Consider the following 15,346-nt stretch of genomic DNA (forward strand, 5'->3'; position numbering starts at 1 on the left):
TACATGGGATCATCTTTGTCATCCTCCTTTGTACATTTTCCAGAGAATTTATATCCATTCTGTAATACGGTGACCAAAACTGTGCAGCATAATCTAAATGAGGCCTAACCAAGGATGTATAGAGTTGAAGAACAACCTGAGGACTCCTATTATTTATGCTTCTTGATATGAAGCCAAGGATTCTATTAGCTTTATTGCGAACACTTATGCACTGTTGTCTTGGTTTCAGATTACTGCTAACCAGAACTCCTAAATCTTTTTCGCAATCCGTAATATTAAGATCTACATTATTTAGTTTATATGTGGCATGGTTATTGTCCTGTCCAACATTTAGAACTTTGCATTTGTCTATATTAAACTGCATCTGCCACTTCTCCGACCACTGCATCAGTCTATTCAAATCTTCCTGGAGTGCTCGAATGTCCTCGTCAGAATGAATTCGACGGCCTATTTTGGTGTCATCGGCAAACTTGCCGATGTCGCTCTTTATGCCCTCATCTATGTCGTTTATGTAGATTGTGAACAGCAGGGGGCCCAACACTGACCCCTGTGGAACACCGCTCGTGACGCTTCCCCACTCTGATTTCTCCCCATTTATGCAAACTCTCTGCTGCCTATTTGTCAACCATGCCTCTATCCAGGAAAAAATTTCTCCTCCTATTCCATGTGCTTTAATTTTCCTCAATAGTCTCTGATGTGGGACCCTGTCAAAAGCCTTACTGAAGTCCATATACACAATATCATATTCATTACCATGATCTACCTCCTCAAATACCTTAGTGAAAAAAGTTAATAAATTCGTAAGGCAGGAACGCCCCTTTGTAAAACCATGCTGAGATTCGTTGATTAATTTATGCTTTTCAAGATGGCTACGAACTGCCTCGGCAATTATTGATTCCATAAATTTTCCCACTATGGAGGTTAGGCTTATTGGTCTATAGTTCGAAGCTAAGGACCTGTCACCTGTTTTGAAAATAGGTATCACATTTGCCATTTTCCACTTATCTGGCACCATGCCAGTTTGTAGTGATATGTTGAAAAGATTAGCCAAAGGTGTGCTAAGCTCCTCTTTACATTCCTTTAGAACCCTTGCATACAGTTCATCAGGGCCTGGGGATTTGTTAGGTTTTAATTTATCTATTTGCCTAAGGACCATGTCACTTGTGACCCTAATAGTGCACAGTTTATTATCGTCCTGTTCTACATAATTTATCATTACTGGAATATCGCTGGTATCCTCCTGTGTAAAAACTGAGAGGAAGTATGTGTTAAAAATTCTACACATTTCCTTATCACTGTCAGTGAGCTGACCCGAGGAACTTTTGAGTGGGCCTATCTTGTCCCTGATCTTACTTCTGTATACCTGAAAGAATCCTTTTGGGTTAGTCTTCGATTCTTTTGCAACTTTAACCTCATAATCTCTTTTTGCTTTTCTAATTCCCTTTTTTATTTCTCTCTTTAACTGAATATATCGATTTCTTAATTGCCCCTCTCCTCTTTTGATTTGCCTATATATGCCTCTCTTTTGACCAATCAGATATTTTAATCTATTGTTCATCCATTTAGGATCATTTTTGTTTGATCTGATTTCCCTATTTGGAACATAATTTGACTGAGCAGCTAGAACTATGCCCTGGAAAGCATCATATCGGCAACCATCACCACCTACCTGACCCTTAGTCAGGTCATTCCAGTTCAGCCCACCTAAGTAATTTTTCAGTCCTATGAAATCAGCCAAGCGAAAGTCAGGGACGGAGACTTGATTGCCATTATTAGGGGAATTCCATGATATATTAAAACTGAGTGATTTGTGATCACTCTCCCCAAGCTCATCATTAACCTCAAGATTATTAATTAGTGTTTCCCTACTGGCAAGAACCAAGTCAAGGAGGTTATTTCCCCTAGTTGGCTCTGTCACAAACTGTTTTAAAAAACAATCCTGGATCGTATCAAGAAAGTCACCCGACTCTAAATTTCCTGTCAAATTGCCCCAGTCAATCTGTCTATAGTTGAAATCTCCCATTAGCACAACATTTTCGTATGTAGATGCCTTACGAATTTCGTCCCATAGAAGTTTACTGCACTCCCTATCAAGATTTGGGGCCCTGTAAATCACACCCAAAATTAGTTTTTCTCGGCCCTCGAGAAGCTGTAACCAAACAGATTCAGTGGCTGACGCTTCTAATTTAATATCTTGTCTAACACAATTTAAATTGTCTCTGACATACATCGCTACTCCACCACCTTTCCTGTTGACCCTGTCAGTGTGGAATAATTTATAGCCTTGTATGTGACATTCAGAGGGCATCTCTCTATCTTTCAGATTGAGCCAGGTCTCTGTTATAGCAATAATATCTATGTTTCCTGCACTTGCAATTAATCTTAGCTCATCTATCTTATTTCTAACACTCCTGCTATTAGTATAGTAAACCTTAAGGGAGCTAGTCCCTTGCTGCCCTCTGCTGTCCCCCTTTGTTTGCTGACCTGTTCTATTGTCTTTATTTATAACTTCATGCTGAATGCCTTTTATACATTTACTGTTTCCAACCCTAGTGTTGCAACCTGCTTGTTTCCCACACACACCCATACCTCTATCTTCCATCAGTTTAAAATCATAGGCATTTCACCAATGGCCTTCTCAATCGAGTCTGCAAGTGCTACCACCCCTGACCCAGAGAGATGTACCCCATCCCTTGCATACATATCATGTTTGCCATAAAAGTTGTTCCAGTTGTCAATGAATGGGATTGCAAGTTCCTTGCAGTATCTGTCTAGCCAGCAATTTACACCAATTGCCCTAGACAACCATTCATTTCCTACTCCCCTTCTAGGCAAGATGCTACATATGATTGGGATCCCTCCCTTAGACTTAATGAAATCTATAGCTGACCTGTACTTATCTAGCAGCTCTTCTCTCCTACCCTTCCCAATATCATTTCCACCAGCACTGAGACAGATAATGGGCTTGTTCCCATTACCTGACATGATATTATCCAGCCTGTTGACAATGTCCCCAACACCAGCTCCAGGGAAGCACACTCTATCTCTCATCTTCTTATTCCTATTACAAAAAGCACGGTCAATATATCTTACCTGAGAGTCACCAACCACAAGAATGCGCTTACCTTCATTAGCAGGGGCAGTAGTACCCTTACCTTCACTGGCCACTGAAGTACATTCATCCTGGAGAACAGAGAAGCGATTTCCTACCTTCAGATCTTCACTCTTAACTTTCCTTATTCTGATGCGCCTCCCATGACTGTGAACAACTCGCCACTTGTAGCAGGTGCTGGGCTGCACCTCACTGCTGGTAGCCGTTGCTACCTCCCCAACTACAGCCTCCTTACAGCGAGAGACAGACTGCACCTCACTGCTAGAAGTCTCATTCCCCACAACTCCAGCCACCTCACACTCTCTCCCAGACCCATTGAGGTGTACCTTCAGCCTCCTAATCTCCTCCTGGAGAAGCAAGACCTCCTCCTTCAACTCTCCAACCTCAGTTTTTAAAACACTGCAGAAGCAACCATGCAACATTGCATAGCTTCTGACGATGCAAGAGAGTGCGAATAATCTAGAGTTAAAAGTCTCCATCCCCACGTGGCTTGCTCTGCATTGTTAGGTAAGACACATATGCAACAGTTAGGTATCTTTATTATGAAACGTTTCGCTCTGCATTGTTAAGATCGCCTGTTTGCGACTGTATTATGTATGTATTATGTGACCTGACCTGACTAGGTTGGGACATTGGCTGAAGACGGTAGGATACTTGGACCTGCTTCGTATGGGCCAGTAGGCCTGCCGCAGTGTTCCTTCTTTCTTATGTTTTTAAGTGAATGTGACCTGAAAGGCAAATAAACCAACACTTGTCTTTGGGAGACAAAATGAAGAGTTTCCCAAGACAGTTTCTAATCAAACCATACCACGGGCGGGGTTAGAACCCGCGGTCAGAGAGTCTCAAAACTCCAGACCGACGCGTTAGCCACCGGTTACAATAAGATTCGTTCAACTAGGTATATTTCTACACCATAGGAAGGTTAGCATAGACACCACTGTGACCACAAATGCAAGTTTTTCCAGACTAATCTCTCGCCTATGCTAACCTTTCTATGTAAAGTAAAAGGGGACAAGTGCAACTAATGTCACATCTTATTGTGGCAACGTTTCGCTCTCCAGGAGCTTTATCAAGCTGACTTGATAAAGCTTCTGGAGAGCGAAACGTTGCCACAATAAAATGTCACATTAGCTGCACTTGTGTCCTTTTACTTTACATATTGTCGGTAATTCTACCAACATTAACCTAACCTTCCTATGGTTGTCAATATACCTAGTTGGAGGAATCTTGTCGTAGCTAGCTGGCCCAGTGGCTAGCGCGTAGGTCTGGAGTTTTATGACTCTAATCCCGGGTTCGATCCCCGCCCGTGGTTTGGTTTGTTTGCAATCGTGTCATTACAATTTCCCGAGTCAGTTCCTGATCAGCCTGGCTGTGGTCTCATGCGTGCTGCTAACACCAACAGTAGCCTGGTCTTGTTGATAAGTAAGACACATAAGCAACAGTTTGGTGTCTTTATTCTGAAACGTTTCGCCTACACAGTAGGCTTCCTCAGTCGAGTACAGACGATAGTGCTGTAAACACCACCTCCAAGGCTGAGGGACTGATTACCTCATCTTTTGTATATAGTTCTTCTGTTTTCTAATTATGTCTGTATTGATAAAGCCACTGGATGGCGAAACGTCTACAATAAAGTTAACCAGATGTTGCACAAGTGTCTTGGAAATATAAACACATATGCAGTATAATGTGATCCTTTATTGGCAACGTTTCACCCACACAGTGGGCTTTTTCAAGTCACACACAGATCTTTGTGTGACTTGAAAAAGCCCACTGTGTGGGTGAAACGTTGCCAATAAAGGATCACATTATACTGCATGTGTGTTTATATTTCCACTGTGTCGGTATTTGATACCATTTATTTCCACAAGTGTCTTAACTTTCATCTTGTCGGTATTGTATACCTGTCTTGCACATTCCATCTCCCTCTTCCTTACCACCTCCCTCTCCCTCCTCAATAATTCTATTTACATAAGATTATATAAGTAATAACCAAGACAATAAATCAAGATCAACGTAACTTTTAATGATTACTCTAAATCTGACACCTGGCCCGGTTAACCGCCAGTGGTAAGCAGGTGAACCCTTAGTGGTAGGTGAACCCTTTAGTGGTAAGCGGGTTAAGCCCTCTTGATCCACAACCCACACAATATAAGCGGATTTCAGGTAACTTGATTCCTGATTAATGTTCAACCACAGACCTGATACTCTTCTCTCTGATTAATTTCCAGCCGCAGTGACCTTAACGGCGCTACCTGTGGTCTGCTTCAAGTCTCCTTGTGGTCTACCTGAAGTCTCCTTGTAGTCTACCTGAAGTCTCCTTGTAGTCTACCTGAAGTCTCCTTGTAGTCTACCTGAAGTCTGCTTGCAGTCTACCTTAAATCTTCTTGTCTATGATGTTTGCTTGTAGTCTACCAGAATTCTGCTTGTATTCTCCCCAAAGTCTGCTTTCATTCTCCCCAAAGTCTGCTTGTAGTCTCCCCAAAGTCTGTTTGTATTCAGCTTAATGGTCTGGAACAATATCGTACCACACCATGGAGCTGAACTTCTCCAGGCTGAGGGACTGACCACCTCAAATATTTTTTCTCCAAAGTTGACTGACTGATTACATCATCATTATTTCATTACTATTGCTCCCTTTGTATTTGACTGAAGAAGCCTGTTGTGTAGGCGAAACGTTTCAACAATAAAGATACCCAACTGTTGCACATGTGTCTTAATCTTTAACAACATATCTACCAAGTGGTGAGAGTTACGGAGATAATAACACACGGAACAGCCTCAGAATCAACCGATTAATGTACTTACATTATTATTATTATTGTAATCAAGGGGGAAGCGCTAAACCCGGAGGATTAATACAGAGCCTGGGGGGGGATGTGGAAGGCATTCAGGCTTAATTCGGGGAACTGGAGCACAGATCCAATTCCCTAAATCAAGAGCCCCTCACCAACACCAAGGAACCTTCCTTGAGGGGAATGTACTTACAGATTTCTTTTGTCATCCAAGTGCGCCCCATCAGGAAACTTACCTGTAAACAGAGGAAATATTTGGTTACTTTTCCAACTGAGAGTGAATGGGAAAGGAGAAACAACATACAGCCAGAGAAAATGCAACACAAGGTAGAGAGGTATGTGTATTTCGGCTTCGAAGACCCTCTTCAGCTGAAGGAGAAGCTCTGAAACAGAAATTTATTGATCTCACTTGTGCTTCATTTTTTTCAATATTTTTCAAATGAATGTACACACCTGTATGTATTTTCAGGGGTCGAGGCATGGTTCCTGGCCACAACTTGAGTTTTTGAAAAAAAAAAAAATCAACTAAATTATGAAGTGACCTTCAGGTAGGCGTAAATTACAGAGCCTGGTCTGTGACCGGGCCAGGGGGGGGCGCTGACCCCCCTAAAAAACATCCTTCAAGTATGTTCAAACATTCCAGTATGGGCAGCCTTAGACGGTGGGGAATTGATAAAGATCGAGCCTGAAGGGCTCTCGATCCGAGGAAACAGAACTACCTTTCCCTTTCCCAGGTTAATTAAATCTGATTACCCCTATACAGTGGACCCCCGGTTAACGATATTTTTTCACTCCAGAAGTATGTTCAGGTGCCAGTACTGACCGAATTTGTTCCCATAAGGAATATTGTGAAGTAGATTAGTCCATGGTGTCCTAAAAAAAAGGTCATAAGAAAAGTTACAGAAAATAAGTCACAATTTTGGCTAGGAAAAGTTACATTTTATTTAGGCTGGGTTAGGTTCGGTTAGGTTAGATAAGGTTAGGTTAGGTTAGGTAAGGTAAGCATAGGTAAGGTAAGGTTAGGTTAGGTTAGGTTAGGTTAGGTAAGCAAAGGTAAGGTTAGGTTAGGTTAGGTTAGGTTAGGCAAGGCAAGGCAAGGCAAGGCAAGGCAACGCAAGGCAAGGCAAGGTAAGGTAAGGTAAGGCAAGGCAAGGCAAGGCAAGGCAAGGCAAGGCAAGGCAAGGCAAGGCAAGGTTAGGCTAGGTAAAGGTTAGGTTAGGTTTGGTTGTGACTTTTTTCCTGGATCCGGAGTGAACTTGGACCTGCCTAGCAAAGGCCAATAAGCCTGTTACAGGGCTCCTTCTTTATGTTTTCACGAAGATGTAGAAGTTTGAGAAGCAAGACTTGATTAAATCGACAGGGGTTCACTCTTCTGTTGGGTTAGAACTAACGACCACCTAGCAGCGGTCAGCGGCACAGGAACTTGATTAATCAAGACATGTGCAACACTTGGGTATCTTTATTTTAGTAATGTTTCGCCACACAGTGGCTTCATCAGTCCAAAACAAATAATAGTGAAGCTCAGGAGTTTGAGGGAATCAGTCCCTCTTGCTGTAAACAATGAAGGTACTTCCTTATCTTCCTGCAAACATCGAAATACGATTCCTTATCCTGCTGGAAATATCGGAGTATTACTCGTTAAGGTTCGATCAAAACGGAGCCGTGTTACACACACAAGCAGTACCTCAGCTGTGTTCTACCACCATTGTCAACACCACAACCATAATCCACACTAAAACACCCTGGCAGTTTTCGTTTATTTTCATCAACCCCAGATCCTTGTTTTGCTTAATCTGCCGCCTTTGTAGATACATCCTGGTCGTTTTATCAGAGAAATGGTCATCGTACGTCACCTCGACAGTTGGTGACACATTCCGACGACCCTAATAGCATAGGCAAGCAGGACTCCTTAAGGAATCCTAAAGGACTGTGGTGATAAAGGTGATAAACGTTGTTTACTTCCGTAGCAATTGCCTCTTCACTCTCTATAGTCCTCACCCGCTTTTTCTCTTTTACTGCTGGTAACTGTCGTAATTTTTACATAGCGCCATTATGTGTGTGTGTGTGTGTGTGTGTGTGTGTGTGTGTGTGTGTGTGTGTGTGTGTGTGTGTGTGTGTGTGTGTACTCACCTAGTTGAGGTTGCAGGGGTCGAGTCCAAGCTCCTGGCCCCGCCTCTTCACTGGTCGCTACTAGGTCACTCTCCCTGAGCCGTGAGCTTTATCATACCTCTGCTTAAAGCTATGTATGGATCCTGCCTCCACTACATCGCTTCCCAAACTATTCCACTTCCTGACTACTCTGTGGTTGAAGAAATACTTCCTAATATCCCTGTGATTCATCTGTGTCTTCAACTTCCAGCTGTGTCCCCATGTTGCTGTGTCAGATCTCTGGAATATCCTGTCTTTGTCCACCTTTTCAATTCCTCTCAGTATTTTGTATGTCGTCAACATGTCCCCCTATCTCTCCTGCTCTCCAGTGTCGTCAGGTCGATTTCCTTTAACCTCTCCTCGTAGGACATACCTCTTAGCTCTGGGACTAGTCTTGTTGCAAACCTTTGCACTTTCTCTAGTTTCTTTACATGCTTGGCTAGGTGTGGGTTCCAAACTGGTGCCGCATACTCCAATATGGGCCTAACGTACACGGTGTACAGGGTCCTGAACGATTCCTTATTAAGATGTCGGAATGCTGTTCTGAGGTTTGCTAGGCGCCCATATGCTGCAGCAGCTATTTGGTTGATGTGCGCTTCAGATGTGCCTGGTGTTATACTCACCCCAAGATCTTATTCCTTGTGTGAGGTTTGTAGTCTCTGGCCCCCTAGACTGTACTCCGTCTGCGGTCTTCTTTGCCCTTCCCCAATCTTCATGACTTTGCACTTGGTGGGGTTGAACTCCAGTGTGTGTATGTGTACTCACCTATTTGTACTCACCTATTTGTGGTTGCAGGGGTCGAGTCTTAGCTCCTGGCCCCGCCTCTTCACCGGTTGCTACTGGGCCCTCTCTCTCCCCGCTCCATGAGCTTTATCAAACCTCGTCTTAAAACTGTGTATGGTTCCTGCCTCCACTACGTCATTTTCTAGGCTATTCCACTGCCTTACAACTCTATGACTGAAGAAATACTTCCTATCTCTCTGACTCATTTGTGTCTTCAACTTCCAATTGTGGCCTCTTGTTTCTGTGTCCCCTCCCTGGAACATCCTGTCTTTGTCCACCTTGTCTATTCCACGCAGTATTTTATATGTCGTTATCATGTCTCCCCTGACCCTCCTGTCCTCCAGTGTCGTCAGGCCGATTTCCCGTAATCTTTCTTCATAGGACATTCCCCTTAGCTCTGGAACTAACCTTGTGCCAAACCTTTGTACTTTCTCTAGTTTCTTGACGTGCTTTATCAATTGCGGGTTCCAAACAGGTGCTGCATACTCCAGTATGGGCCTGACATACACGGTGTACAGTGTCTTGAACGATTCCTTACTAAGGTATCGGAATGCTGTTCTCAGGTTTGCCAGGCGCCCATATGCTGCAGCAGTTATCTGATTGATGTGTGCTTCCGGAGACATGCTCGGTGTTAAACTCACCCCAAGATCTTTCTCCTTGAGTGAGGTTTGCAGTCTTTGGCCACCTAGCCTATACTCTGTGGTCTTCTGTGCCCTTCCCCTATCTTCATGACTTTGCATTTGGCAAGATTAAATTCGAGAAGCCATTTGCTGGACCAGGTGTCCAGTCTGTCCAGGTCTCTTTGAAGTCCTGCCTGGTCCTCATCAGATTTAATTCTCCTCATTAACTTCACATCATCTGCAAACAGGGACACTTCTGAGTCTAACCCTTCAATCATGTCGTTCACATATACCAAAAATAGCACTGGTCCTAGGACCGACCCCTGTGGGACCCCGCTCGTCACAGGTGCCCACTGTGATACATCATTACGTACCATGACTCGTTGTTGCCTCCCTGTCAGGTATTCTCTGATACATTGCAGTGCCCTTCCTGTTATATGCGCCTGATGCTCTAGCTTCTGCACTAATCTCTTGTGAGGAACTGTGTCAAAGGCCTTCTTGCAGTCCAAGAAGATGCAATCAACCCACCCCTCTCTCTCGTGTCTTACTTCTGTTATTTTATCATAAAACTCCAGAAGGTTTGTGACACAGGATTTGCCTTCCGTAAATCCGTGCTGGTTGGCATTTATACTCTTGTTCCGTTCCAGGTGCTCCACCACTCTCCTCCTGATAATCTTCTCCATAATTTTGCATACTATACATGTCAATGACACAGGTCTATAGTTTAGTGCCTCTCTTCTGTCTCCTTTTTTAAAAATGGGAACTACATTTGCCGTCTTCCATACCTCAGGTAGTTGCCCAGTTTCCAGGGATGTGTTGAAGATTGTGGTAAGTGGCATGCACAACATATCTGCTCCCTCTCTAAGGACCCACGGGGAGATGTTGTCCGGTCCCATTGCCTTTGAGGTATCGATGTCCCTTAGCAGTTTCTTCACCTCCTCATCTGTATGTATGTCATCCAACACTTGTTGGTGTATTCCTTGCTGGTGTCTCCATCTGGTCTGTCCCCCCAGAGTCCTTCCTGTCTCTACTGTAAATACTTCCTTAAATCTCGTGTTGAGCTCCTCACATACCTCTTGATCGTTTCTTGTGAGTTCTCCACCTTCTTTCCTCAGCCTTATCACCTGGTCCTTGACTGTTGTCTTCCTCCTAATGTGGCTATACAGCAGTTTCGGGCCAGATTTGACTTTCGATGCTATGTCGTTTTCATACTGTCGCTGGGCCTCCCTCCTTATCTGTGCATACTCGTTTCTGGCTCTTCTACTAATCTCCTTGTTTTCCTGGGTCCTATGCCTCCTGTACCTTTTCCATTCTCTGTTGCACTTAGTTTTTGCCTCCCTACACCTTCGGGTAAACCAAGGACTCGTTTTGGTCTTCCTATTATTTCTGTTTCCCTTGGGAACAAAACTTTCCTCTGCCTCCTTGCACTTTGTTGCCACATATTCCATCATCTCGTTTACTGATTTTCCTACCATTTCTCTGTCCCACTGAACCTCCTGCAGGAATTTTCTCATACCTGTGTAGTCCCCCCTTTTATAGTTTGGCCTGTCCCCTTCAGTTCCTGTTACCTTCTCCACTTGTAACTCTACTATATAATCAAAACTCAGAACCACGTGATCGCTAGCTACAAGGGGCCTCTCGTAAGTGATATCCTCAATGTCTGAACTGCTCAGGGTGAACACAAGATTCAGTCTTGCTGGCTCATCCTCCCCTCTCTCTCTGGTTGTGTCCCTGACATGTTGATGCATGAGGTTTTCAAGTACCACATCCATCATCTTGGCTCTCCATGTTTCGGGACCCCCAATGTGGCTCCAGGTTTTCCCAGTCGATCTCCCTGTGGTTGAAATCGTGTGTGTGTGTGTGTGTGTGTGTGTGTGTGTGTGTGTGTGTGTGTGTGTGTGTGTGTGTGTGTGTGTGTGTGTGTGTGTGTGTGTGTGTGTGTGTGTGTGTCGTGCTGAATAGGTAAAACTGGTCACTTAGTAAGAACTCATTTAAAATTAAGTCCTTTCTAAAATTTTCTCTTATACGTATAAAGATATATTTTTTCATTATGTTAAAGTAAAAATTAATAATTTTGTACCAAAAGAACCTTAGAAAACTTACCTAACCTTATTATAACAAACGCAATTTAATTTAGCCTAATCCAATTAAGTATATTTCAGACAAGTTCACAATAATTTAATAATAAACAATTCGTTAGGTTCAGAATGATTTTTGCGAAATTATTGCATACACAAATTTTCGCTTGCCTTATTCGGCAAGAAGAGTATTGCTATTTATGCCAAAATCGCAAGTTTTACCTATTCGGCAGGATTACTGTGACCTGCAGAAGGACAAAAGGATTTTTCCCTACGTCCAGAACATGGTATGTATATGTATATATATATATATATAGTATTGTACCCACGGAACAAGTGGTAATGATCAATAACAACATTGCACTAGGTAAGGAGTCGAACCCACGCTGTTTTGGCCCGCCTCATGAGAGAAAACGCATGACGCTTTAGACCACTAGACCACACAATCCTTAACAATTGTGCATCCAGCCTAGCTAGATGTTGTACCCACCATCGAAGTACCCTTGGCTAATGCAGTTTATATATATATATATATATATATATATATATATATATATATATATATATATATATATATATATATATATATATATATATGCCGTGTCGAATATGTAAAACTGGTCAATTAGCAAGAACTCATTTAAAATTAAGTCCTTTCTAAAATTTTCTCTTGTATGTTTAAAGATATATTTTTTTCATTAATGTTAATGTAAAATTTTTTACTTTTGCACCAAAAGAATCTTAGAAAACTTACCTAACCTTATTATAACAAGAACAATTTATTTTAGCCTAACCCAATTAAATATATTTTAGATTTGTTTACAATAATTTAATACTAAACAAACAGTGAAATATATTTTTTCGTTAGGTTCAGAATGATTTTGGCGAAATTATTGCATACACAAATTTTCGCTTCTCCTATATGGCAAGATGAGCGTTGCTATTTAAGCCAAGATCGCAAGTTCTGCCTATTCGGCACGACATTATATATATATATATATATATATATATATATATATATATATATATATATATATATATATATATATATATATATATATATATAATTGTATAAATGCATGTAAAAAGGAATACCTGGAAAAGTGGGCAGATGGATATTTAAGTTAACAAATATAACCCAGTAAAGATAGTGAAGTCGGAAGTTGAAGTTGTTCCTAAAGGCACAGTTCTTGCCCCACTTCTGTTTCCTTTTCTTATATCTGACGTTGACGAGGACATAAATCATAGCACTATAACATCCTTTTCTGATGACACCAGAATCTCTGAGTGGGGCGAGAACTGTGCCTTGAGGAACAACTTCAACATCCGACTTCACTCCGTCGAAGCACAGTGAATCTTCAGTCGGATATAAATAAAGTTTTGCAGTGGACCTCAGACAACAATAAAATGTTTAACAAGGATAAGTTAAAGTTCCTCTGCTGTGGAAAAATGGAGGAAATAAAGACTAAAGGCGTAGAGGACAAACTTAAATCAGTTCCATATTCAAAGATCACAACATTGTTGTTATTGCTATTGCAAGAAAAATGATAGGCTGGATAACTAGAACTTTCAAGACAAGATATGCTGAGCCAGTGATGATACTCTTCAAGTCACTTTGTTTTCCTCAGGCTGGAGAGAACAAGAAACTTGAAACAGAACACAACCTTCACTGCTTGTAAACAGTCAGTCAAAGATCTGAACTACTAGGAACGTTTGAAGTCTCAACTGTATCCCTTAGAATGTAGGCGAGAAAGGTACATCATAATTTACACCTAAAAAATCCCGGAGGGACTGGTGCCAAACCTAAACACTGAAACAACTCCAAATAAGACGGTGCAAAATACCTCCACTAAAAAGCACGGGCGCGACGAGTACACAGACCTCGACGAGTGTCAGAGGTCCCCGACTTTTCAACATCCTCCCTCCGTGTATAAGAGGAATTACCAACAAACTTTGGCTGTCTTCAAGAGGGAACTGGACAAGTTCCTCAAATCAGTGCCTCTCCTGCCAGGCTGTATTCGTACGTTGGACTGCATGCGGCCAACAGTAACAGCCTTGATCCTCCAGGCGGCTGGCATGGGACCGGGCCGCGAGGAAGTTGACTCCCGGAAACATCCTTCAGATATCCTTAGTTATCTTTCACTTTTCTGTCTATAGCTAGACTACCTTCTCAAGTGTTTATTCAACCTGCTTTTTCCCTCAGCCCTTTGCTATCCATGGCCATTACAGTCTGGGTGATCAGATTCAGTCTTACCTCATATTCTCCATCTTGCTTCTTCCTTGTTCTCAACACCTCTCGTACTGTCTCTTCCCAGAAGTTCCCGTCTCGTATTTCCACCTTATCTCCTCTATTTACATTCTCTTCACTTTTCATAAGCCATTCTTTATAATCCACTTCTAAGACTCTCTTGTTCCTCATTCCTCTCATTCCACTTACTCTTCTCCAGCCTTTAAATCCTCTCTAAGATTCTTCCTTCTCTTCCTTCGTTTTCCACTTAATTATCTCTCTTTCTTCAAGTGTGAAATCCTCCTCTTCCTTATTCCGCTTCAAAAAAACATTAACAGTCTTCAGTTTACGTCCATTTTTATGGACTAGATTGTTAGATTGTTTGTTACAGAGGACGAATGTACATATTTTTGAAATACAAGATATAATATGCAATAAGATCACAATAAACAGGTGACATCACAATATGCAAAACAAACAGTGAGAAAAAATAGTGAACTTCCCAGCGTTTTCGTGATTTTTCAAATCAAGGACACAGATCCTTGATAATGAGAAAAATTACGAAAACGCTTGGAACTTCTCTATTTTTTTACAGTGATTGTTTTGCATGATATAATATGAATTTAAAACGGCAGATCGACCAGACTGTGATGACGATATAGGCTGGTAGCAACAGCCTGGTTAATCAGGTGTTAACAAAATCCCTTCGTGTTAAAGATAATCTACTTCTCGTCTCGTTTATTCTTTTATCAATGTGTCTGACAGACGAGAAAGGGGGGGGGGGGTTGCAGTGTCTGGTGTGACACCGGGTGGCGGGGTCGGTGACCCCCGAAATCGAGGCCAGGTAGATTCTAGGTAGGTTGAATAAAGGGCGAGTTTACCAAGCGGTAAGTAGATACCCGGGTGTAAGACAACTGTTGCGAGTCCTATCTTCAAGGAGAAGACACAAGGACCAAAGGAAATTAAACCACACTTCTTGGCTTTCTCAAGTTATCCTGTGTTATTAATCCAAAACAAATCCCTTTCCTCCTCCTCTTCTTCTTACTTTTCTCCTACTCGTCTCCTTTTCCTTCTTATATTTGATTCCTCGAGTCTAAGATGTACTGCTTCACCTCAGGTTCCTTTGCATCTTCACTATCAAAAGAAGCTTTTAGCTCGACACCTCCAGATGGTGAGCTCTTATCTAACATACCAGAGGCTTTGGAGCAGCAAATACTGCCATACTTTACGCTGGTAGATAGTACCCCACTTTATACTAACAGACAGATCCAACTAGCTTAACGTTTTCATGAATAACCATAACCATAATAATAATAATAATAATAATAATAATAATAATAATAATAATAATAATAATAATAATAATAATAATAGGTAAGCGTGCTAGAAAAAGATGTTTCTGAGATCTATGGTCATCAGTTCTTCACATACACTCACCTGAACACGTCTTCACAAACCTAGACGGCACGATTACTGTGACTTGTAAAGTGAAAGAATTATTTTCCTTACATCCAGAACTTACCCTTGCAACCCTAGATAGCAGGATTATCTAGATCTTTACCGGATGTAGGGTATTCAATATCTTA

At 41.9% G+C, this 15,346-nt stretch overlaps 1 protein-coding gene across 3 annotated transcripts in view; it reads right to left on the bottom strand.

The window, feature by feature from the left end:
* Window positions 1-15,346, bottom strand: part of LOC128703154 (A disintegrin and metalloproteinase with thrombospondin motifs 9) — a 1,205,378-nt gene that overhangs the window by 937,803 nt on the left and 252,229 nt on the right. The gene's annotated exons all lie outside the window — the stretch shown is intronic.

The sequence above is a fragment of the Cherax quadricarinatus genome, chromosome 85 (assembly GCF_038502225.1).
Source record: "Cherax quadricarinatus isolate ZL_2023a chromosome 85, ASM3850222v1, whole genome shotgun sequence".
Classification (NCBI taxonomy): domain Eukaryota; kingdom Metazoa; phylum Arthropoda; class Malacostraca; order Decapoda; family Parastacidae; genus Cherax; species Cherax quadricarinatus.